The following is a 24,026-nucleotide window of genomic DNA, read 5'->3' as shown; positions in this document are numbered from 1 at the left end:
TATATCAGCCCATGATTTGGATGCATTTCTCATCTCACATACATCATGTCGTATTGTATCTATCGTTTCCTCTTTCAATACATGATCACTCTCAACTTTGCTCAAGCGCTCTTTCACTACATTCATGTCCACAAGAGAGCGTTTACATTCTTGAACTTCATTCTCAAGGTGCATCAAGCGCGTTGTTTGCATTTCAAGAACCTTCTTGAGGTGCTCATTCTCCACAACGAGAACTCTTAAAGTACCATTCTCCATTGCAAGTGCGCGCAACTCTTCACCTTGCTTGTTGACGGTTTCTTGTAACGAGATCAAGTAAGCCATGATCATTGCTTCCGTTGTTGTAGACGATGTGGTTGGATTAGCATCCAAATTCCTTGGAGATTTTGCATCATTCTCCATGGCGAGTGTGGCTTTTCCACCTTTGCGAGTTTTGTCTGACATTGCCTTCAAGTCGGCAACAAAAACGCAAAGTTTTGACAGTTTTTTCAGTTCTGAGATGCTGTTACAGCAAAGCCTTCCATTACACAGAAAAATTCTGTCTTTACATCAATGCGTAGAGGGCTTTGTGCTCTTCGATTGAGGCTATAGATCACCTAAATCGGAGTTCGGATGAGCAAGTTATGCTCAAAAGAGTGAACTGCTGTCTACTAGGTCAAAAAACGGCTGTGTGTGTGTGTGTGTGTGAGAGAGAGAGAGAGAGAGAGAGAGAGAGAGAGAGAGAGAGAGAGAGAGAGAAATATAAAGAGAGAGAGGGAGAGAGAGAGAAAAAAAACCTGCATAGACGACCTCTGCGAGAAGGAGAGGGAGATAGCTAACGGAAAAGATGACCTCTACGAGAGATAGAGAGAGACAGAGAGACACCTACAGCTGAGACATCCTCTGCAACCAAGACGCAAGGCTCCTACACGCATTTTCTTCCATTTGAATTCCACATAGAGAGTTTTTTCCATAGTGATTTTTGTAGATGAAGAGTCAAAAAGAGATAGAGATAGAGAGAGAGAGAGAGAGAGAGAGAGAGAGAGAGAGAGAGAGAGAGAGAGAGAGAGAGAGAGAGAGAGAGAGTTGCTGATAGTCTGTTAGGTTTGGAAGCTAAAGACTGAGAGAGATCGATGGAGAGAGTGTGAGAGATAGTATTTTTGAAACTTTTCTTGGTTTGAAAGAAGAAGAGACAGAGAGAGAGACAGAGAAAGACAAAGAGAGGGATGTCATAAAATGGATCACGACGCGTGGTAGAATGTTCTCTTTGCTTGCTTTTGTGTCCGCGCACCGTGATCCATACACACACACACACACAGAGAGAGAGAGAGAGAGAGAGAGAGAGAGAGAGAGAGAGAGAGAGAGAGAGAGAGAGAGAGAGAGAGAGAATCCTACAAAACTATTGACGCTAGTTTCTTACAAGGAAAAATATAGATTACAAATTCTTCTTGATCCTCTTGTGGATCACGATGCGCGGACAGGAACTAGCCTAGCTTAAAGATGAACCCGCACACCGTGATCTAGAAAAAATGGGATGGTGGGGGGGGGGGGGGGGAGAGAGAGAGAGAGAGAGAGAGAGAGAGAGAGAGAGAGAGAGAGAGAGAGAGAGAGAGAGAGAGAGAGAGAGAGAGAGAGAGAGATAAGGAGATAGAGAGAGAGGGGGAGAAAGAGAGAGAGAGAGAGAGAGAGAGAGAGAGAGAGAGAGAGAGAGAGAGAGAGATAGGGAGAGAGGGGGAGAAAGAGAGAGAAAGAGTGAGAGAGAGAGAGATAGAGAGAGAATGAGAGAGAGAGAGAGTGAGAGAGAGACCCAATTTAATAGTTATTAAAATTGGGGCTTGTTGTCTAAAAGGCTTGAAGTAAGTTTCTAATTTTCCTCCTTCACCTTGTGAATCACAACACGCTGTAGGCTATTAGCCCATGTCAAATATGAGCCTGCGCGCTGTGATCCCAGAAAAAGAGAGAGAGAGAGAGAGAGAGAGAGAGAGAGAGAGAGAGAGAGAGAGAGAGAGAGAGAGAGAGAGAGAGAGAGAGAGAGATCCTCTGCATTTTTCTCTTTCAATGTAATGGAAAGAACCAAGGCAACAGCAAGGAAGGCAGGGAAAGGACCAGGGCTTGCAAAGAAAGCATGGAAGGTCTGCTAGTAAGGAGAAAAATTCAGGTAAACCAATGAAGATATTGAAGGGCCCAAGAATGAAGAATATTCAAAGAAACATGGGTTTATTTAGGGAGATCAAGAAAGCTCAGAAATGTACTGAGCTTTGTGTCCCTAAACTTCCTTTTCAAAGAGTAGTGAGACAAATCTGTGAGGAAGCATGTGCTGGTACAATGAGGTGGAAGGTAGTTGCCCTGCTGTGTCTTCAAGAAGCAGCAGAAGATTTTCTTTTGGAGTATTTTAATGATATTACCATTGTTGATGCTCATGCTCACCGTGTGACAATAATGGACAAGGACAGTGAGACTCTTAAGAGAGTGCGTTGGAGATACGATAAGCTCCTTATTCTTAATGAGTTTATTGATCCCAAAATGAAAGATATACTGCTAATACCACTAGACCGCCGAGTTCAAGGGGCTAAGATTCATGAGGTTACTCATGAGGTGAACACAAGAGCCAGAGCTGAGCAAGAAGAAAGACGTCACTCTGAAGAAGAGAAGTTAAAGAGTACAGTCTGCTGCTACTGATGAAGAGGCCTAGAGGAGAAATTATGGGCAAGTTACCACAGAGCTAAATGAAAGAAACAATGATGTATTAAAGGGACTGTTAGCAAGCATTCCCATTGCTTATGGAAGTAGGAAATTAGCACTGGACTGTGTTGATATTGGGATATTGAAAGATCCAAATGCACAAATTACCGACTCTATTGTTTATGTATGCCTAAAGTAAGTGCTCATCCCTACCTTTAAGATCTTTCTTTGTTGGTACTTGGCCTCTAATTAAATCCTTGTTTGTGATTGTAGCTTAATAAAGAGCAAGCTCCCTCAAGAAACCCAAAATGAAATTTATATTTTAGATCCAAAAATGTTTGTGCCACTCCGAATAAATAACACCCCTCATGGCACATTGGAGAGATTGTGTTGTCCACTGTCCAATGCTCCAGGTGACAACACTGGTGTTGCCATACAAATCAGCAAATCATTGGAGCCTTGTATGTACAGAATTGACAAACAAGTGGTATGGACTATCAACTCCATACAAGCAACACATTCAGAGATAAGAGTGTAAGAGTTGATAAAACCTTTAGTGTTTATTTGGGGAATGGTTGATGACCTGAATATTGTTAATAATAAATAACCTTCACTGTTTACAGATGTATAAAAAGATTACTTCATGTCTATGGAAAACTATATGGAAATCATGAACTGTACAAGTCAACCTTTAAAGCTATCAAAGTGCCTAATCAGACAGATCCAAATTCTTGTGTGGTTGGAGATGTCTTCTCCATGCAGAGTATATACTCCAGAGTTTTTTTGCTCTTCATCCATTTATGTCAAAGGTATTTCCTTGTTATGGTATGAACCAACATTAGTGCTATTATTAATTAAATTATTGACCACAAGTTAACCTAATTTTACAGAATGCTCTAGAAAATTATACATTGGAATATTTACAAAGGTGCCGCGCTTCAATGATTCAACATCTACTATCTATTTCAACCCCAAGAATTTTAGATGCCGAAGGCAGTTTTGTCGATGACCATATTATAGCTTTAACAATGACTGGTGAAGAGGTAGTCGGGCCAATTTCCAACACCCTAAACCAAATTCCTCAAACTGACCCCATATTAGAGGAAAAGAAACCAGTGTTCTTTGCAGTTGGAGCGACTGAATCCGAAGTTGGGGTTGAGCAATGTGAAGTAGACCAAGCCCCTAAAAATACTAATGTAAAATGCTCCTCAGAGACAAAGAATGCAACAGAGGTTCTAGGCCAAGCATAGGAGGATAAGGGAGTGCTAGGGGAGGAGGCCAATATTGCAAATCAAGGCCAGGAACATACAACAGAACAGGTTAACCATTCGGCCATGGAAACACAAGAGTCATGTATTGCACAAGCACAAGAGGTGGATACCCTTGGTAGTACACAAGGAAACATCGACACTCAACAACAAAATGTCAACATTAGAAATGACCAGTATGGACTCTTGCTTCAAGTAGATATGGTTGTTCTGGTAATATCCATTGTACTTAAATAATAAATTCTTTTTGGTTTCTAACTACTTATATGTATGCACACAATGATTGCAGAGACTGATTATTTTGGATCTCAATGGATTGCTACTACTACGACAGCCGTACAATGTACATAGAGAATTCTCCGATTTACGTAGTTTGCGCTTGGGAAATGTCAGAGTATTAATTCGACCATGCACAAGACCATGCACAAAGGATTTTTTGCATTTTTTGATTCCAAGGTTTAGGGTTGTTATCTGGTCTTCAATGCAGGCCCATAACCTGAATCCCCTTGTTTACATAGTTTGTAATTTGGCTGAAATTCAGAGATCGGCTTTTTATTTTGTGTATAGTCAAAGAAATTGTAATACCATTGCGGAGTCAATGTCGGCAGTCTCCTCCACTATGTCATGTCAAAGTTGCAAAAGATTGCATTGCTGCCTTATTGTAATTACTGTCATAAGATATAGGTCTTTGTCTACCACTTCCACGTCTATGACAACATTGTTTGCCAAACTTGCTGCCCCTTGATCCATAGGCACATAGCAACCTTCAACAATGTGAGAATGCTTGTACCAAAAGGAGATTATTAATGTCTGTTTCGCAAGCATATACTTGACAATGAAAGTGTCAAGAGCAATCTTGCAACATATGCCATCTGTTTCTTTCACATACCACCCTCGATCAAGAAGCTGATCACACAAGAGGGAATCAAATGATTTGCAGAGCAGCATTGTTTTAGCAACATGTACTTTGCAGGTATGAAATAACTCAACAAAGAGACCAATAGGACAAAAATTTGCAAGTTTCACCAATTTAGTGGGTACAGAGTTTTGGAGAGACCTCTGAACATCCCTATAGAGCCTGCTCCTCAATGCCTCACTCATTGTTGTGTCGGGAATGGGCCAATCCACGGAGTTCTAGTTGGTTGGTAGTGGAACCTTCACCAGCACTCCTCTCTGATTCCTTTGATTGAGTTGGTAGAAATGGTCATAGAAGAAAATACCCTCGTTTGCCAGGCTTTTGCTAGTTCTGCCAGCATATTGCAAGACTCCAATATGAGCATCGGTCACAAAGATGAGACCTATAATGCACTCCAGTGGCTCCCATTCCTCATATGGCGAAGGTTAAACATTTGTGAATGTAATAGAATAGAAATAAATACAAACATCTGTATAACCTAATTATATGCCTGATAAGAGAAGAAAAAAACAAATTCTCACTTGAAATTAAGATAACATTTATAGAGGAGTGCTAAATAATTAACTTACAGTTGCACCATGGATTATGCACCATGGAGACATCGCCCCCATTAGCAATCACATCAGAGTGAGTGAAAACATGTTGAACAAAGACTTCTTTCAGAGTCTTCTTACCGACCTCGACTTTGAAATATAGAACTCTTGCTTTCCATGCAAAACGAAATATGTTTGTTGCTTTCGAGCTTTTTCTCCTTCTTGGTTGCATAAGAACCCAAGAACCTTTGCTTATCCTCTGCTCTTGCCACCTATTATCCGTAGTGGGAGAGTTTGAGATTGAGATAGTGCTTGTGCTACTACATGGTCTTCTTGGCACACTAATGATGAGACTGGTTGGAGACAGTGTAGAGCAACCTCTAGAACTTCTTGGGCGGGTAGAAGAAGAAGCCACTGGTAAAATGGAGGGAGAATGAGGTTTGAAAGCCTTTCATAAAGGTAGTGGATATCTTTTAATGAAGGGAGAGAGCTAGCTATCAATTAGTAGTCAGGTGTCATGAACTTGGCCGCTACTAGCAGTGGGCCCTACTTTGTAAAACTAGGAAGTTACCTTACGAAAATGGGACAAAACTCAATATTTTAAAATGTTTTCTTTCATTTTTGTGTTGCTTTCCATGTATTTCTACGTTACGTAAGGTTGCTGCTCATTGGCCGCGCCTTCTTTTCTCTCTCTTCAATAAGGCCCTCCAAATGACCTCCAAAATTTTCTAATGACAGAATTCAAAAAATTGGATGGCTACCATGCAATTAGAATATACGATGCACTTATAGAAAATGACACATGGACTTCATGTGATTTGCCTCTTGGCAAAAAGGCCATTGGTACAAAGTGGGTTTACAAGTTGAAATGCAAGCCGGATGGTGAGGTTGATCGCCATAAGGCTCGACTTATTGCAAAAGGCTAAATTCCGCAAAAAGGCATAGATTATGAAGAAACTTTTGCTCCCACTTGTCGTATGACTACTGTTTGTTTTCTATGTGCATTGGCAGCTCATTTTGGTTGGGATGTACGAGTTCTATCATAACCCGAGCAAAATTTTGTGAGCAAAGAAAAACTCGATCGAATGTCTACATCGTTTGTGTTGTCTATGTTTTTATGCCACATCAAAAGAACCACATCAAAAAATACCATAACCCTTTGTGCACATCACTATAGAAACATACATACTAGTTTTTGAAATTTTGGACACCATTCCCTATGTACATGGAGAAATATATAAAAAATTTATCGTAACTATTTAGGGCACCTGACATGAGAATTTTGGATTTGAAAAACTTGGATAGCTAGATGCCTCTTTCCATAACCCTTTAGGGCACCTCACATGAGGATTTAAAATAATAACCATATTAGAACAAAAACCACATAATGGGTTTGAAAAATTTGGATAGCTTTGCCTTCGTACATGGAGCAACATCGCAAAAAATACCATTACTCTTCATATCACCTCAATGAGGATTTCAAATGTTAATCAAATCCATCCACAAAATACTTACAAGCCAAAATTTGCATATACACTTTAGAAATTTTTAAATCAAAACATGAGAGCATTCATGTATACATAGCAAGACCAATGTGATTCCATAGTCCTTACACTGAGTCACACTCATCATCGATGAAGATATTGTACCCTTGATGTATCTTAAGGATACATGTGGCTCGTACCATGTATTCGCCGCCATAATTCTAGCCATCCCCTCTGCAAATACTGAAGGTACTCTTCCAAGAAACAAAAGAAAAGGTCAAGGCACTCTTCTAGCTTAAAGAAAAACACAAAATGAAACATAAGAGCATTATCTTAGATCCATAAATGCCAACACTATTACAAAAATGGTGATAAACGAACATAAGGTTTAGAAAGTTTTTGAAAAAAAATTTAGGTGGCCTTTAAAAGTCAAAATGTAGAGGTTTCAAACCATGCTAGTGCATGTGGTGGTGGTTTCATGATCAACTGTTTATGCAGGGACGCGTTTTTCTTTTGAATTTACAAGTGAAGGTAGATCCTCAAAAATGTGTTGTGTAGGTAGGGGTCCTTGAAAGATTTATAAGAGACTAATATGGAAAGCATTGTGAATGTGCCAGTGTGAAGGTAAATCTAAACAAAATGAAACATCATTAAACATCAGAAATCTTGAATGGACCATAAAAATGGGGAGCAAGTTTTACAAAAACAATGGTGTCAACACTCTTAATTCTTCATTTTCAATTCAAAGCATAACATAATCACCTTCCTTAAACTCGTTTATTAGCATGCTTACTCTAAAGTTCTTGTGAATGCTTAATAGCGCAATGAACACTTGCATAAATGTCATGAAAATTTGCAATACGTATCTGCAGTAGGCACAAGATTAGAAAGACGTGAAGTAGGAGTAGGAAGAGAGTGATCATACACAATCTCAAATGGAGATTTACTTGTAGCAAAGCGAGTGGTCTTGTTATATGAAAATTGCAAAATATGTAGGTACTCACCCCATTTCCTTGGTTGACAAGAAACAGAAGCTTTCAATTATGAACGATGGTATGATTAATGACTTTCGTTTGACCATTAGACTCAATACGGAATACACAAGTAAAATCAAATGTTGTACCAAGATTTTTTAAAATTGTAGAATCTTGTTCAGATGGCTTGTTGTCAAATGAAGCCACAGTGTGCGAGATATGGCAGGTTGACGTTAGAAGGTTTTGCAGATTTTTGACGGGTAGCGCAAATGGGGATAGATGGCTAAGGTTGGTTTTAGCAGTTACATGTGAAGTGCTTAAGTTGACGTCACATCAATCCTTTTAGATTGAGAATCGGATCCCAAATGAGCAAGTTATGGGCAGTTGAAGGTTTGGCGAGGGTCGGTTTCAAGCCGATTTGCCCACTTTGGAAAGTTTTCCATCAGGTGGTTTTTGGAGCTCGACAAGGTTTGCAAATGGAGTGCTCAACATGAAGGGTAGCAAAAAGTGATTGCTTGTCAGTTGGATGCCTGGTCGAAGAGTTACGACGACTAGATGGAATTAAGTCCAGTGGCGGCCATGCAATGCCATATGAGTTTTTCATTTTTTGACGGCCTTGGTTAACGAGCCCAGGGAGACCGAATTGGATCGGGGTTTTCAAATACGGTAGTCAGGAACCACGGCTACAAGATTAACTTGACGGCTTGCTAGATTAGTTGTGGATGGTTCCTTTATGTGAGGATTGGCCATAACGTCTTCAGTGGTTAGGAACCATTCAGGCACTCTATCCAAAAGGTGAACACGACTGGGGTGAGGTGGAAGTTGGAAAACCTGCCGATTATGATACTTGACTGACTTCCAATCTTGAAATACCATCTGAAATTTCTCCAAATTGGTGTATACCATTTCATCATGGAAAAATTCATGAATTTGAACAATTGTTTCCCTCCTTAGCTGGTCTATCTCTTGCCTTGCCTTCTCTAGCTTGGTTTTGGTCTCTTGAAGTTTTGTCTGTAGGGCAGTAACTTTCGAGCCAAGAGACTTCTGTTGAGACTCTCTCCTTTTGCTCAGTAACCTAGATGGCTCCAGCCCCTTTTCTCGCCGCTTTATCGCAAACCTTATGTGCATTTGTGTGTGTTGGGATGCAAGTTTCCCAGTATAAGAAATGTCACACATACTAGGCTTTGAACACATGCTAGTGCTGGGTCTTAACTTTAGCTTTTTGCTCAATCATAATATTATGTAAAAATGTTGTTAGGTTGATTTTTGCCTTTGAATGTTTCAGTCTGAGCAGCAACATGCCAAATACTTTTTAGCAACATAGGTGGTGTTGTTCTTTAAGTTGATGGCCTCTGCACTGAACTTATACACTAGCCCCTACTGTAAGGTGGCCACTCGAACTCCCTGAGCTCCCATCTTCCTTTTCTTAGTTGCCTCAGCATCTTCTTTTAGATGTCTGCTAACTTCTTTTGCTCACTAGGGTTTGGTTGGAACTTGGCCTTGACATGGTATTGCATTCTGAACACGTGGCCTAGAGCTGCTACTGTAGCTTGAACTTCCCTGCCATTAATTTTTTCTGAACCACTGTCTCCACAACCTGCTAGATAATACTTGCATCAAATTCCATTCGAGTAGCCTCTAGAACTACCTCCAAATCTCAGAGCTTTAAGAGTGCTCGCTCATTCTGGTGGAAAAATTATTTTTACAGTGTTTTACTGAGGCCCTGAGAAAACCTGCTGCATTTGCTCCACCCGTTGCTCTATAAATTGTGTGGCTCTATAGAAAAACACAACAGCCTCGCAGTGTTAGGCTTAGAGGTAAACGCTATAGTAGTAGAGGTTGAAGGAGAATGTGTAGGCGGTGAAGGCACAGAAGTGCACGAGGAGAAGTGAGTCATACAACTGCTTGAGAAAGAAGTGCAGGATCTCTCACCCTTTGCATAGTTATTTTTATACGCACCATGAATGCTCCATGCTCCCGCTCTCTTGGTTTTAAGGCCATCGTTTGCCATGTGGTAGCCATACGTTGGTCTAGCCGCCTACTCATTTACCTAGAAGATTTTGACCTTCATTGTTTATTTCTTATGACAGTTAGGATTGTTAAAATATACTAATTTTGGCTTTATCTGGGTTTGAACTGGAAGTAATCAATCTGTTGGTTCCTGTTGGAATAAGGGTTGCAGGAAAACACACACATAGCTTGGAGAAGACGAAGGAAGCTCAAGGCACACAACATAGAGTGTATTACTTAGTGTGCAATGGAAATATGGATAGCCCTAGCGTGATGGGTGTATATACAATGCATGGGGAAAAAAACCTCCTGAAGAGGGAAAAAATGCCTCGGCGGTTCTAGTGTGTTCACACACATCACTACCACATGTTTAAGGTAACAAATCCCCCCTGGGAGTGATGCGGTGAACGAGGGCTAGCACGAAGAGGAAAGGGAAGTGCCATGGATGAGGATAGGATCAGTCCACAAAAGGGAGCAAGCCCAAAGCTTTGTGGAAAGCTTCAAACTTCTCATGAGACAATGCCTTTATGAAAAGATTTGCAAGGTTGTCATGTGTTGGGACATAAGACAAGCTGATCTGAGAGCCTCTCCCTAACATAGTGGTAATGTACCTCAATGTGCTTTGTGCGAGCATGAAAAACTGGGTACCTTGCAATTGCCAATGCACTCTGACTGTCAGTGTAGATGATGTTGGCAATGTCTTTTCCAACACCCAAATTAACCATAACGGTGTCTGAGCCATACACACTCAACCGTAGCTGTGAAGACTACCCTGTACTCAGCCTCACAATTGGAAGTGGCCACAGTAGGTTGCTTCTTGCTCAACCATGAAATACATGAACTGCCAAGAATGAAACAAAAACCACTTGTGGACACTCGGGTGTCATAACAACTAACCCAATATGAGTCCGAAAAAGCATGTAAATCTGAGTCCGAAAAAGCATGAAATACATGAACTGCCAAGCATGAAACAAAAACCACTTGTGGACACTCGCGTGTCATAACAACCAACCCAATCCGAGTCCAAAAAAGCATGTAAATGTGGCAGGAATGATCCCCCCTTGGGATAAAACAAGCCAAGATGCAGAGCGCCACTCAAGTAGAAAAAAATCCTCGACTGCTTGCCAATGCTTAGACCTTGGTCTATGCATAAATCTGTTGACCTATGAGACTGCAAACTAAATATCCGGCCTTGTGTTGCATACATAAATGAGGCAAGCTAGCCAACAACAGTTTGGTAAAGAGTGACATTAGTAAATTCACCAACATCATGTAGACTCAACTTCAAACTTGTTTCCATGGGAGTGGCAATATGTTTGCAATCCTCAAGTCCAAACTTACATAGCAATGTCTCTATGTAACTTTTCTGACACAAGGCAATACCACCATCACACTGCTTAAACTGTATGCCCAAGTAATGATGCAACATTCCCAAATCTTTCATCTTGAAAGTAGCATTCAAATCAGCCTTAAATTCACTAATATGTGCCTCATTGGGACCAATGATCAGCAAATCATGATCCACATAAAGAACAACAATGAGAAGTACATCGCCCTCACGCTTGACATACAGTGTGCTTTCTGTTGGACTGTTACGAAAGCCTCATTTGACCAAATGAGTGTCAAATTTCTCATACCAAGCACGAGGAGATTGCTTCAAACCATACAAAGCCTTCTTACATCTGCACACTTTGTCCTCTTGTCCTTTCTTGACAAAACCGCGAGGCTGTGTTACATAGACTTCCTAAAAAATGTCACCATTCAAGAAAGCAATAACAATATCGGATTGATTCACATCCCGAGGAATCCTAATCCTCGAGCGAGTACTTCCGAGTGGAAAAACAGACTAGATCAAGACGTCAATAGTTACTTTTTACAGGATGGTGTAGCAAAGTATGTTGCATCTCAAAAAGTATTTAACTCCCTTTGCCCTTGATCCCTCTGTGCTAACACAAACAATGTGTGTCTCGTTGCACACAATAATAACCTTTTATAATTAATTTTGTAGTCATGGAACTACCCAAATCAACCCTGGTGTAAAATTTTTGATAGCTTTGATCACCATTTAACAATCTTTCCATCTCTATTTTTCGGGAGAAAGGCATTAAGAACTCTATTTGCTACTCTAATGCCACCATTCAAATTTTCACATATGATTCCATGTTGAAGAAGCACAAATTCATTAGCTTCAAGATGTCTTGCCTCAAATTGAGATAGGTTTGTGCCCTTAGTGACCACCCAAACACCTAGTGTAGGTCCGAGTGCTCCCACCACCATGTGATGAATCCTCCACGTTTGCATGTTGCTTGTATTGCAAAACCAAACATAATCCTTCACAACATCCCCAAGGTTTGACTCAAATGCAAGATATTTTTTGCGACCCCAAAAACATGATGCGACAACTCTATGTTTAATATCATATGTGAGCCCTCATTAGTGAATCGTCTTCTATCTATTCGATTTTGTAGAATCCAAAACATTGTCATCTTGCGTCCTCAATCAGTTCTTCTGATTTCCCATATCATCTTTGCAATCTTTACCTCGGGCCAATGATTCATGTGGAGATGCATACCCCATCCCACCAGCGGGACGGGGTACGCATCAGTGAACCCACCAGTGGGTTCATTGATAGTAACAAACTCAGGCCTTTGGCTATCCTCCTCCAATACCACTCGTACATTCCAATGCTTTGTGTTCTTTCAGCTACAATGTGAATCTTATAGGATTGACATCGGTCATGATTGAGAAGGAATATTTGTTCACCATTAGCAGTTTCAATAGTCTCCATCTTCACATGCTCTCCCATTAGAGTATAAGGACAAGCTTGTGGCCACGCTATGGTCCATAAATGGTAGCCATAGTCAATTGCAGGCTCACTCAAGATGGTTTAATGGAGCTCAATATCGTATGAAATAAGAAAGCCAAAGTGTAACTTCTTGCATATAAAGCAGGTCAATAAAAAATCTTGCCACTTGGCCCTTATTCTCCACCTCGAGTTCTCCACCTAACAATATAAATGGGAAATGATGCACTGCAACAACCTTTATTATTGTGCATCATGATCGATGATCATGGGCAAAACTCTAAAGCAATTTAGATCCTAAATTTTACACGCGTTTAAATATTTAAAAAGATATATTTTTTTTGAATGTATTATGTGAGATTCTAAATATTTAAAAAGATCAAAAAATTAAAAATGTGCTTCGACTTGTCTTCAAGCTTGATCCAGATTAGTTTGATTCAATCAAACTTCTCAACTTCAAATTAATGGAGAACTTTGTGAGTGTGAAATGAAGAGAGGTATCTTTGAGAATTCATCTTGTTAGGCAGGTTGAGGGTTGCTGATGATTGTGTGCATGCCGGCCTATGGTGCTTGCTTAAGGAACTCGATTATGCTCAGGTAGCACTTGCGCCCATCTCCCACATTGTCGCCGAGTCGTCAAAGTCCAGGGGAGGGGGGCTGCACATCTGAACCGTACACTTACTGGTGATTAAACTCCATAATTTTTTGCCTGAGCCGCTGGATAATCGACACATCAGCAGGTGTAACGTATTTTTTAAAAGCCAATGATTGGCATGCACATCAGCCCCCGTAATCTCCAATGTCACTTTCACTGCGCGTAATTTCCCAGCACGTCGCTTTCAGTGCGTGGAATGCGTTCGCACGTCACTGTCTGGCCTCCCTCGCCCTGGACCTTTGACGGCCGGGAATGGTCCCTTACTGACCATTCCCTGTTCTCAGTGCTCTCGCCAATGGCTCCCGGCATCCATGGTCCCCTGCTGACCATTCCCTGTTCTCAATGCTCCTGCCAATGCGGGAGCCATTGGCGGGAGCACTCAGAACAGGGAATGGTCAGCAGGGGACCATTCCCTACACCTTCACAGTACGGCTCCAATAACCAAATTCAAATTTTTCCTCTTGTTTTCTCTATCTCACACTCAAACTCACTCGATGTCTTTTGAGAATCGCATGCTCTAGGCTAACTCACGATGCCTTTTGGGAATTGCACGCAGCAGGGATTACAGCAGAATTTCACTCCCTTCGCGGATCTAGGCACAGTCATCACTGTAGATATTCTTGGCTCAGGAAGTCCATTGGTTGTAGAGCGTCACGGGACCGCGCAATCATCATTAATGCAGACCATCGGCTCAAGCACTCCACTCTCTGTAGAGTCTCACGGCGGCGTGCGATCGCCGATCACCATTGTAGCTATTCTTGTCACTGTAGATCCCCATGTCGTTGCAGACACTCAGTTTAAGAACTCCACGCACTGTAAAGCCTCATAGCGGCTGGCGCAATAACTACACTAGCTATAAAGCTTCACAACCTCAAGTTCTCTCCTCGCTGCAGAGATTCACGGCCCAAGAGCTCCTCTTAAATAGCTTTCTGTCAGACAAGTTTTGAAAATTGGATAACAAGCTCACGCCGGCGTGCGGAGGTAGAAGGAAAAAACATTACCAAAGATTCCCAAAATACCCCTCAACTTTCAAAAATTCTCAATGTACTTCTCATATTTAGTCAAAAATTCCAAAAATCAGTTTCAACTTTGCAAAATACCTCTAATGAACATTGCAAACAATTTTTCTTGCATATCTTCGTAAGAAGACTCGTTCTCAATAGAAGAAGATTCTAGATGATGAAGGGGATTGGGGAGCACCACAGACGGAGAGTGAAAGAGAGAGAAGGAGACACACACGATGTGGATAGGGAGACTGTAAAGTGGCAGCTCTCCCTATACAATATACTCACTATAAGTATAAGGTAACAATGGACGGACGCGCATGATCTGGGTGATCGGTCAAGGCACATAGGCCTTAACCCCAACAACCTCCCACTTAAAGGTCAATGTGTTTTTAAACAAAATCTACTAGTGTACAACCAATAGAAGGTGAGATATTCTCTTAACCTATGTCCACTGACTTTCGATGAGCTAGTGCATCCGGCTCTACTGATAGACAAACATCCCGCTGCGGAAACCACACAGAGCTAGGTCCAAGCTCTGCAAAGAGTCTACAAGAGCTCATGCACTCCTGCAAGAATCGGTCCAATACCTGCAAACCTCCCCTATGCTCTATGCCGAGATCAGTCATCGAACAACTAATCAATCCTGCTACAAATGCTCCCACTGCAGCTGCTATGTCGGGTCTCAAGATCAGCATCTCGTACATGAGGACACCGAACGTTGATGCAACTCTGGCAATCTCTGCCACCTCCAACTCAGAACTCAACTCATGAAAATCCTGTCCCCTATCATAGAGACCATGGCACTCTGACTCCGAGCTCTGGAGTGACTCCTCGTGCCCACCACATATCACATGTGTACCAAGAGTATCCATCTGTCCTGAATCTGCATCAAGCTCTGGCATAAGCATATCAAGAAATGACTCCACAATAGCCGACATCTCAGCATCCATGTGATTCATCTCTGTCATCACCTTTGATGACTCATCCTGCTGTGACTCACTAGAGCTGTCCCGCTCTACCTGTGCATCCGTAGACGCAACCTGCACAACAAGGTCACTGCTCTGCACTCCATGCAAAGCATCCTGCAACCCACAAGCAAAAGAGACTCGCCTGCTCTCTCGCTCTCTACCTGGCTGCATGATCACAGAGACAACACCGTCTCTCCCGTGATCCACATGCAATGGGTAACGTGTACCACTCCTGGAACCTCTTGCAATCACTAGTGAACCCAAATGCATCACAAAATCTCGCTCTCGTAGCGAAATCTGACATCCACAATCTCTAAGCTGACCAATTGAGATCAAACTCACTGTCCAATCTGGTACATAGCGCACATGTCGTAACAAGTAAAATGCACCACTCGGTAATGACAGTCTCACATCTCCTGCACCTGCTATCGCATGCACCGATCCATCGGTCAAACGTACACTGCCAAACATCCCGCTAGAATAGCTACAAAACCATTCACGATGCGGCGTGACATGAAACATAGCATTTGCGTCTAGCAACCACTGCGAAGGGAGTGCACTATCCACATGTATAGCATTTCGTGCATAGCTCGAGGTAAAAGTGACATCCCCGTCACTAGTATACTTCGACACTACATCTGCCTCAACTGTCAAAGCAACTGAGTCCATGGAATCACTACATACATCTCTGAGACTACCATGTCTCCTACGATGTCGCATACGACGAAAACAGCGCCGTCTAACGTGTACAGAATGACCACAATACCAACATATCACCTGTCGGCGTACTCGTGAATGTACGTGTCTCACACAAGTCCTTGATGACTCAGATCTATCATACATATCATGTAATCTGCGCCAAAGTGCTCTCGAAGTAGTCTCATACATAATAAGAGCATATACAGATTCCGCAAGGTGCAAAGAGAGCGTAGATAGTGCCATCTCCTCTAGCTCCTGCCACTGATTGTCAGACATGTTTGAAGGTCTACCTGCATCACCACTCAATGGTCGATGCAACCCTTGCTGTGTCAATGCATCAAGCATACACTCTCTCCATGCCGCAAAGTCTGACCCATCAAACATGCGCATTTCGGAGAGATCATAATCTGAGCGATCACCTGTCTCTGCCATGAGCACAATGTAGCAAACTAGAAAGCAAAATCACCTCACCAACAACACCTGGAAACTGTCCACAAATATGGCCAGAAACACAATGTAAAACCTGTGAGACACACTCCAAAATAGAGCTCCTGCAATGTCAATACAAGCCTCGCATGCTCTAGTATCACACTGCAATATGTGAGCTAATCACCAAGCCCACATTGTGCGGTATCGATGCATACACATGCACAAATCTCCCACCTGCAGAGAATACCGCACGCAAACTCTGAGTGTAACCAACACTCTCAAAGCCAAAAAACTGAGTGCCAAAATCAAGCCAAGCTAAGCAAGAAACATGCACATTATGTCACAAAATACTGGGAAAATTTTGCCAGAATTTCGACGTAAAATGGCTATCTAACCCAAAATAACCATAAGTCAATCAACCGCTCAACAAGAGCCAATGCGCAATCAATTAGCACTCAACATGCATGATCAAATCCCTGCAAATCTGTGCATTAAATTGCGTGCACAAAACCTGTGCTACAAACCTCTGTCATAAAACCAGCCAGCAATGCAATCAGAGTGACCACCTGTGAGCGCATAAGCGGAAAACCTATCCGCAAGCAACAAGTCAATGCATGACTAATACCTTACGAACACTGTCACAACATGCATAAAACTCCTGGCACAAATCGGACAGAGTCTTATTTGTATGGGGACTAAGTCACACCCAAAACAACAAAGGAAATAAGATGCCAAATCCTATGGCAAACAATCTGGGAGTAGCTCAGCCAGATCACTGAGCATACAAAGAGCTCCCGCAGTGTACATACATGAGCACAAACCGGCTAACAAGACACTTCCATGCATGAAATCGAGTCACTGTAGTACATCTACCATCTGAAGAGAAGTCACCTGTACACCTGTGGCAAAGCAAGATACCAAAGCCAGTCAACAAGACACTGCAACACCTCTGGAACTGAAATCCAGGAGACTAGAGCGTAACAGCTCTCCACAATGTCATACATAGCCTGGCAAAGCACAAAACAGGCTCTATGCCAACCCGGCTTCTAGAGCAATCTGTAGTGCAAACCCTGTACCTGTACTTCGTCTCTCTGCTGCGAATGCGAGTAGGGCAGAACTGAGAGCTCACCTGAAGCTTATCTGTAAGCCACCGTATGGCTGTCCGCTAGCTCCATTGCTCTCTCCGCAAGCAAACACGCCTACAACCCTCTCCTGCAAGCTCCGAAACTGTTTATGGCTTCAAGTTTCCAAACGCTGCTGAGCAGCGCGACACACACACTAGATTGTGTGTGTGTGTGTGTGTGTGTGTGGACACTACACACACAAACCCCTTTGCAGAGAGTGCACAAAGTTGCTTGATTTGGTCTTCAAAAAACCTCCAGCGCTGCAGTTCTATTTTGAAGCAATTCCCCCTGCGCGTCTTTTAATTTGAAGCTCTTGCTTTGATTTGATGCAGGTCGTTGTAGACCCCCCTTGAATCTTTCTCTGAGCCTTGTGCAAGCTCTCGACTTTTGCTAGTCGATGTCCAAGCTTTCCAGCTATTTCTGTGCTTAAGCTTGCAATCGATTGGCCATCGATTCCGTGCTCGTGGCAGCTTCAATCGGTTCTCAAGCTATCCAAAGCTCTGCAGAGTAGACAGATCTCCTCATGCACCAAAGCTCTGCTCACTCTCAAGCTTTCAATTTGCTATATGCAGAATATCTCATGCCCGATGTCATAAAATCTAATATCTAACTAACCCAAATGATTTTCTCATATTAAATTGATCACTTAATGTGGGAGAATAAACGGGAACAAGTGTTAAGATATAGGTATGTGCTTATAGATCTATCTCAACACGGGGCCAATGGTAAAGGGGCCCAAAAGGGAGATGGTCTATCAAAGAGCAAGGCTAACCAATGGAGCATAAGACCTTAGGGTTAGCTTCATTGAAGACCTCCAATAAATGTGTGTAAAAGTCCTTTGACCTTAAGTAAGCTAGGGCTGAGCTTGAGGTGGGAACCCGGCCCAAGCTCGAGGTGCTTGTCATGCTTGAGGTGTTTTTCATGCTTGAGGTGCTTGACTGGCTCCATGCTTGAGGTGCTTGACTTGCTGCATGATTAAAGTACTTGAGGTGTCTTGAGAAGCTTGCCTGAGATGCTTGTGGGAACACCCCCTAGTTCAAGTGCTTTGTCATGCTTGGTGAGTAAGGTGCTTGATCACCTAAAAGTCAAAAGCATTCCTACAAGAGGGGGGGCGAGCCCTTTTCCTAGGGGCTACAGAGAGAACACCCACTCACACACACAAGGGAAGCCCAACTTGAAGAGGCAGCAAGGACACATGTCAGGCCCCTACCCATGTTACCTTCATGTGTTGCTTGAAGCCTATTGGCTAGGCTTCAAAGGGGTCCAATGATAAATTACATGAATTATCTAATTTTTTTAGCATTTATCAAGTCCTCTCTCTCAAAGGGGAAAGGGGGACACTTGTCCCAAGGCTACCCATGTTGCTTGTAATGGCTCTTACTTGTAATTGGCTAGGCCTGGAGGGGTCCAATGAGCTTCAGGCATGAGCTACAAGGGGGGGTCAACCCAAGCAAGCTAGGGGGGTGCCTAGGGGGTATACTCACCCACACACACTCACAAGCACTCTCATTGTGTGATATGCAAAGTGCAAGAGCTCCCTCTCCAAGCAAGTAGAGGTTGAGAGCCTACACCAACACTCTTGGCTATGGAGTGCAAATCCAACCAAGAGCCATGCTTCAATGCTTAAGCTTGCCATATCCTTCTTCTTCATTACTATGCTATTATGTATGCTAGCAACAAGAGTATGATAAGTGAGGAACTAATTCTTTCTCCTACGAAATGTTTCTTCTTCCTCTTCCCTACCCTCATTCCCTGCTAGCTCTCTCCACCTTCAAAGGTGTTTGAGGTCTTGGGACTGAGGCTTGGGATAGTTAAAGCTTTCTTCAAGTTTATGTTATGTTTGTGGTGCATAGCCTTCCATCTTCATGGCATCACCTAGGTCACAAGGAACACAAAGACTGTATTGTAACAAGTCTCTCTTTATGGGAGAAATCATAATACAAATGCCTATTGGAGGGGGGACCGGCTCCACATAAATCCGGTCCTCAATTGTTGTCATGTTCTCTAAACTCTCTCTCTTGCAAAAGTATTTTCTATGCCAAGTTAACTAATTGCTATGATTATGTTGCTATCTTCAATTATGTCTACCCGCTATGCTCACAAAATCATTTCTTGAAAGTACTCTCATTAAATTCCGCTATTCTCAAATTGAATAGGCAAATTCCATTACATTGGTATCCGAGCATTTGGTTTCTCTTTTCTTGCTTAAGAAGAGAGGTCCTTAAGTAGCCTATAAATGGTTGATGTTGTTAATTATAATAGAGCAAGTGGAACTGGGATCTAATACCGGTTTTGTTAAGCCCACTATGTGGGGGATGGTGCACACCTCGGGAGCTTTGGACTTAATAATGGAGTCTTTTTAAACTTGCCTACGGCTTTACCATTATTGAGCCATAAGAAGTCCGAAAGGAGCTAGCCCTTGGCAACTCTGCTATGTTAGACCTACTCCTCTACTCTCTATAATTAACCACTTTGAGCCGTGGGTGTAGATACTTAAGAGCCGATTTTCAAAGGCTAAGAGGAGTGGCAAGTAAGGTTTTGAATTGCCAAAGCATACACTAAGTACATACATAAAATTTTGTTAACATGGCTGACAATAATCAAGAGAGTAGAATGAACATTGATAGCTTTGATTTTGCACATGAAGGTGCTAATGATGATGCTCCCATGTTTGTGAATTATCTTGTGACTAGGTTGCAACAAGCTATGGGCAAACCTACCTTGCAAGCCGAAGTTACTCAACAACTTCGTGCCTATGGAATTTCCCTTCCTCTCCAAGAGGAGAGAGAGCTTAGGAGGCCTCTTGAAGAGACCCCCAAAAGAAGACTCTCTCCCATTCGAGAGGAGGAATCCAAAGAGAAAGAAAGCAATGAAAGTCTAAGTTCTTCTGAAGATGTGGCTCCACGAAGAAGGCAGTCTAGACGATCGCCTACTCCTCCCAAGAGGAAAAGAGCAACCCATAGTCCTTCTCCTCATCACTCTCAAACGCAAGAGAGGAAACAAAGGAAGAAAAGGGCTAGGAAGAGGTCACCCTCTTCTCCTTCTTCTTCACCTTCCTTCTCTTCCGATGAAAGTTATGGCTATTCTCCTAAAGAATACAAGACGGGAGGGCATCGCAAATCATTTCCTGCATGGCGAAGGTCACAAAAGCTAAAGAAGTTCAAGGAGGGAGGAAAGAGTATCTCTTTTCTCACCTACGATGGCACCTTTGGTGCTACCGACAAAGTGTTGGCCTTCATCCAGCAATTTGATGCGGCCTTTGGGAACGAGGGCTTCACAGAGTCCTCCAAGCTACGCCATGTAGCTATGCACTTCCAAAAATCAGCTCGTCAATGGTGGGCTAGCCTTCGTGGCAATGGAGAAGCCCCAAAGACATGGAAAACTCTACGAGTTTCCATCATGAAGCAATTTCTTCCAAGCGATACTAAAGATAAAGTTCTTACCGAATGGCGCGGCTTGAAGCTCCTCTCTCATGAGTCTATCAACAAGTATGTAGATAAGTTTTGGGATTTACATCTCAAAGCTACTGTCTTTCAAAAGATAGACTTTGCCGAGCAAAGACAGCAATTCTGTGCGGGATTACCTGAAGAGATGGCCGAATATATCAACTCTCAACGGCCCGGTACTATTACCGAAGTAATCCACCACACCATGGTTGCTTCACGCATCAATTTCCATCAAGGGGCTAGACGTAATGTCAAGCCCATGGAAAACAAAGATAAAAATGATGCAAAGGGGAAATCCAATGCTCAAAATAATTCCCAAGGCACTTCCAACAACAACAACAACAATCGGTCCAAGGAGAAGGGAGTTTACAAAGGTAAAAACAAACTCTCTCCTGAAGAGCTTGAAGCTTTTCGCAAGGACCATAAGTGTTTCAAGTGTGGGGAGCAAGGACATGGCTATCGTTCTTGCCCCAAGAAGAATACTCGCAATGAGACTCCTAGGGCTTCCACCATCGAAGCTCCAAAAGAGGATGCTCATTGCAAAGGATCATCACTCTCCTATGCTTGGGGAAAGGTACGAGAGCATGATGCCTTCATCTTGTTTGACCCTGGCTCTACTCTCAACTTCATATCAATAGAGTTGGCCACCAAGTTGGGCATTCAAGCTTTTGAGATGGGAGATATAGTAACAGCTGATGCAGCTTTCAAGGGACAACAAGCCTCCGTTACTCCCTTGATTGGGAAGTTGAGGCTTCATGTCCAAAGCTATGTCGATAAAGAAGACTTCTTCATCTCTCCCCTCCAACATCAGGATGTTATCCTAGGGGCACCATGGTTTGATCGCATGGCTGCCAACATGAAGTTCCCTGAAAGGAGAATTTACTTCACCTACAGGGGAAAGAACATGTATGTAGATGCTAGTGAGCGTGGTCGCACTATTCCACTTGTAAATCCTCTTTCTTTTGATAAATCAATGAAGAGCTCAGTTTCTGCGTACATGATTTATGTCAAAGAGTCTCTAAAAGCTAATAATGTTTCATCAAATGAAAATGATAGGAATCAAGAAGAGTTAGACTTGTCTACTTTTCTAAAAGGATTCCAAGATGTGTTCATCGATGATATCCCTATGGACCTACCTCCAAAACGAGGGGATGATGACCATTGTATTGAGCTCCTTCCAGGAAGCTCACCGCCTAACAAACCTCCTTATCGAGTCTCACAAGCTCAACAAGAGGAGATCATGAGGCAAGTACAAGAGCTGGTAGACAAAGGGATGGTGAGGCCTAGTTCCTCTCCCTTTTGTTCTCCAGTCCTTTTAGTGCAAAAGAAAGATGGTACATACCGTATGTGTGTAGACTATCGAGCACTAAACCATATCACTATTAAAAATAGATTTCCCGTACCTCGGGTAGAAGATCTGTTTGATAAGCTACAAGGCTCTACCTACTTCAGTAGGATTGACCTTAAGAGTGGCTATCATCAAATAAGGATAGTGGATGAGGATATCTTAAAGACCGCGTTTCGCACAACATTTGGTCTTTATGAATATCTAGTCATGCCTTTTGGCTTGACTAATGCACCAGCTACGTTCAATCGTTTGATGGAGAAAATTTTTAGACCATATCGAAAATTCATTGGAGTGTTCTTTGACGATATCATCATCTACTCCAAGTCTTTGGAGGAACATAAGCAACATCTCCAAGTGATTTTTCAAGCCTTGAGGGAGAACAAACTTTTTCTCAACCAAAAGAAAAGTGAATTCTTCCTTCAAGAGATTCAATATCTAGGCCATATTATCTCTCACGATGGTATTCGTATGGATCCATCAAAGTTAGAGGTAATAAAATCATGGCCTAACCCAAGGAATCTACATGAGCTAAGAAGCTTTATTGGTATGTGTGCATAATATAGACGCTTCATAGCAAAATTCTCTCAAGTGGCAGGACCACTACACGACTTAACCAAGAAGAACGTTAAGTTTGTATGGACTGCTAAGGAGCAAAATGCTTTTGAAAAACTCAAAGAGAAGCTTACTTCCCAACCAGTCCTCGTGCTTCCGGATCTCTCAAAGCCCTTTGAGGTCCAATGTGATGCTTGTGGTGATTGCCTTGGAGCGGTTTTGCTTCAAGAAGGGCATGTCATAGCATATGAGAGCCGAAGGCTCAATGGTGATGAACGATTCTTGGGCATTTATGAGAAAGAGCTTTTAGCTGTTCTACATGCCCTAGACACATGGAAGCACTACCTATTGGGGACTCCATTTATCCTACGAACCGACCACCAAAGTCTCAAGTATTTCATGACGCAAACCAAGCTTTCTGACAAACAAATGAGGTGGGCAAATTTTCTTTCGCAATTTAATTTTCATATTGCTCACATAGCTGGTAAGCACAATCAAGTTGCCGATGCACTTTCACGACGACCAAAAGTTAATGCGGTGTCTATATCTACTCACAATGATCTATCCTCTATGATAGATGAGTATGCTACTAACCCTGACTTTAGAGACATAATGTCAGCCCTTGCTTTGGGGAAGAAAGAGGAACCATTCACCTTGCAGGATGGTTATCTTCTTCACGGAAATAGGCTATGTGTTACCCATTCCCTTCGTGAGAAGGTTATGTATGAATCCCATGCTCCTCCATATGCAAGGCATAGAGGTATTCAACCTACTCTCCGAGGAGTAGAGACGTATTTCTATTGGCCTACCATGAAAGTGGACATACAAGAGTATGTTTCAAAATGTGTAGTATGCCAAAAGACCAAGTATGATAGAGGGAAGCAACCTGGATTACTCCAACCATTGCCTATTCCAAATTCACCATGGGAGAGTATATCCATGGATTTCATCTTTGGATTACCCAAGTCTATCCATGGGAATACAGGAATATGGACAATAGTCGACAGGTTTAGCAAGCAAGCACATTTTATTCCTGTCAAAAAGACTATTAAGGCACATCAAATGGCAACTCTCTTCATATCTCAGATTTTCAAACACCATGGATTACCCACATCCATCGTGTCAGATAGAGATCCTAGAATGACCAGTAAT

General features: G+C 42.4%; 1 pseudogene; it reads right to left on the bottom strand.

Annotated features, from left to right (window-relative positions):
* Window positions 1-2,523: 2,523 nt before the first annotated feature.
* LOC147422881 (uncharacterized) lies at window positions 2,524-5,607 on the bottom strand (annotated as a pseudogene).
* Window positions 5,608-24,026: the final 18,419 nt, after the last annotated feature.

Source organism: Adiantum capillus-veneris, chromosome 26 (genome assembly GCF_014529385.1).
Source record: "Adiantum capillus-veneris isolate H3 chromosome 26, ASM1452938v2, whole genome shotgun sequence".
Lineage (NCBI taxonomy): Eukaryota > Viridiplantae > Streptophyta > Polypodiopsida > Polypodiales > Pteridaceae > Adiantum > Adiantum capillus-veneris.
Note: the sequence above shows the minus strand (reverse complement) of the source record. Positions and strands in the feature narration are given on the sequence as shown.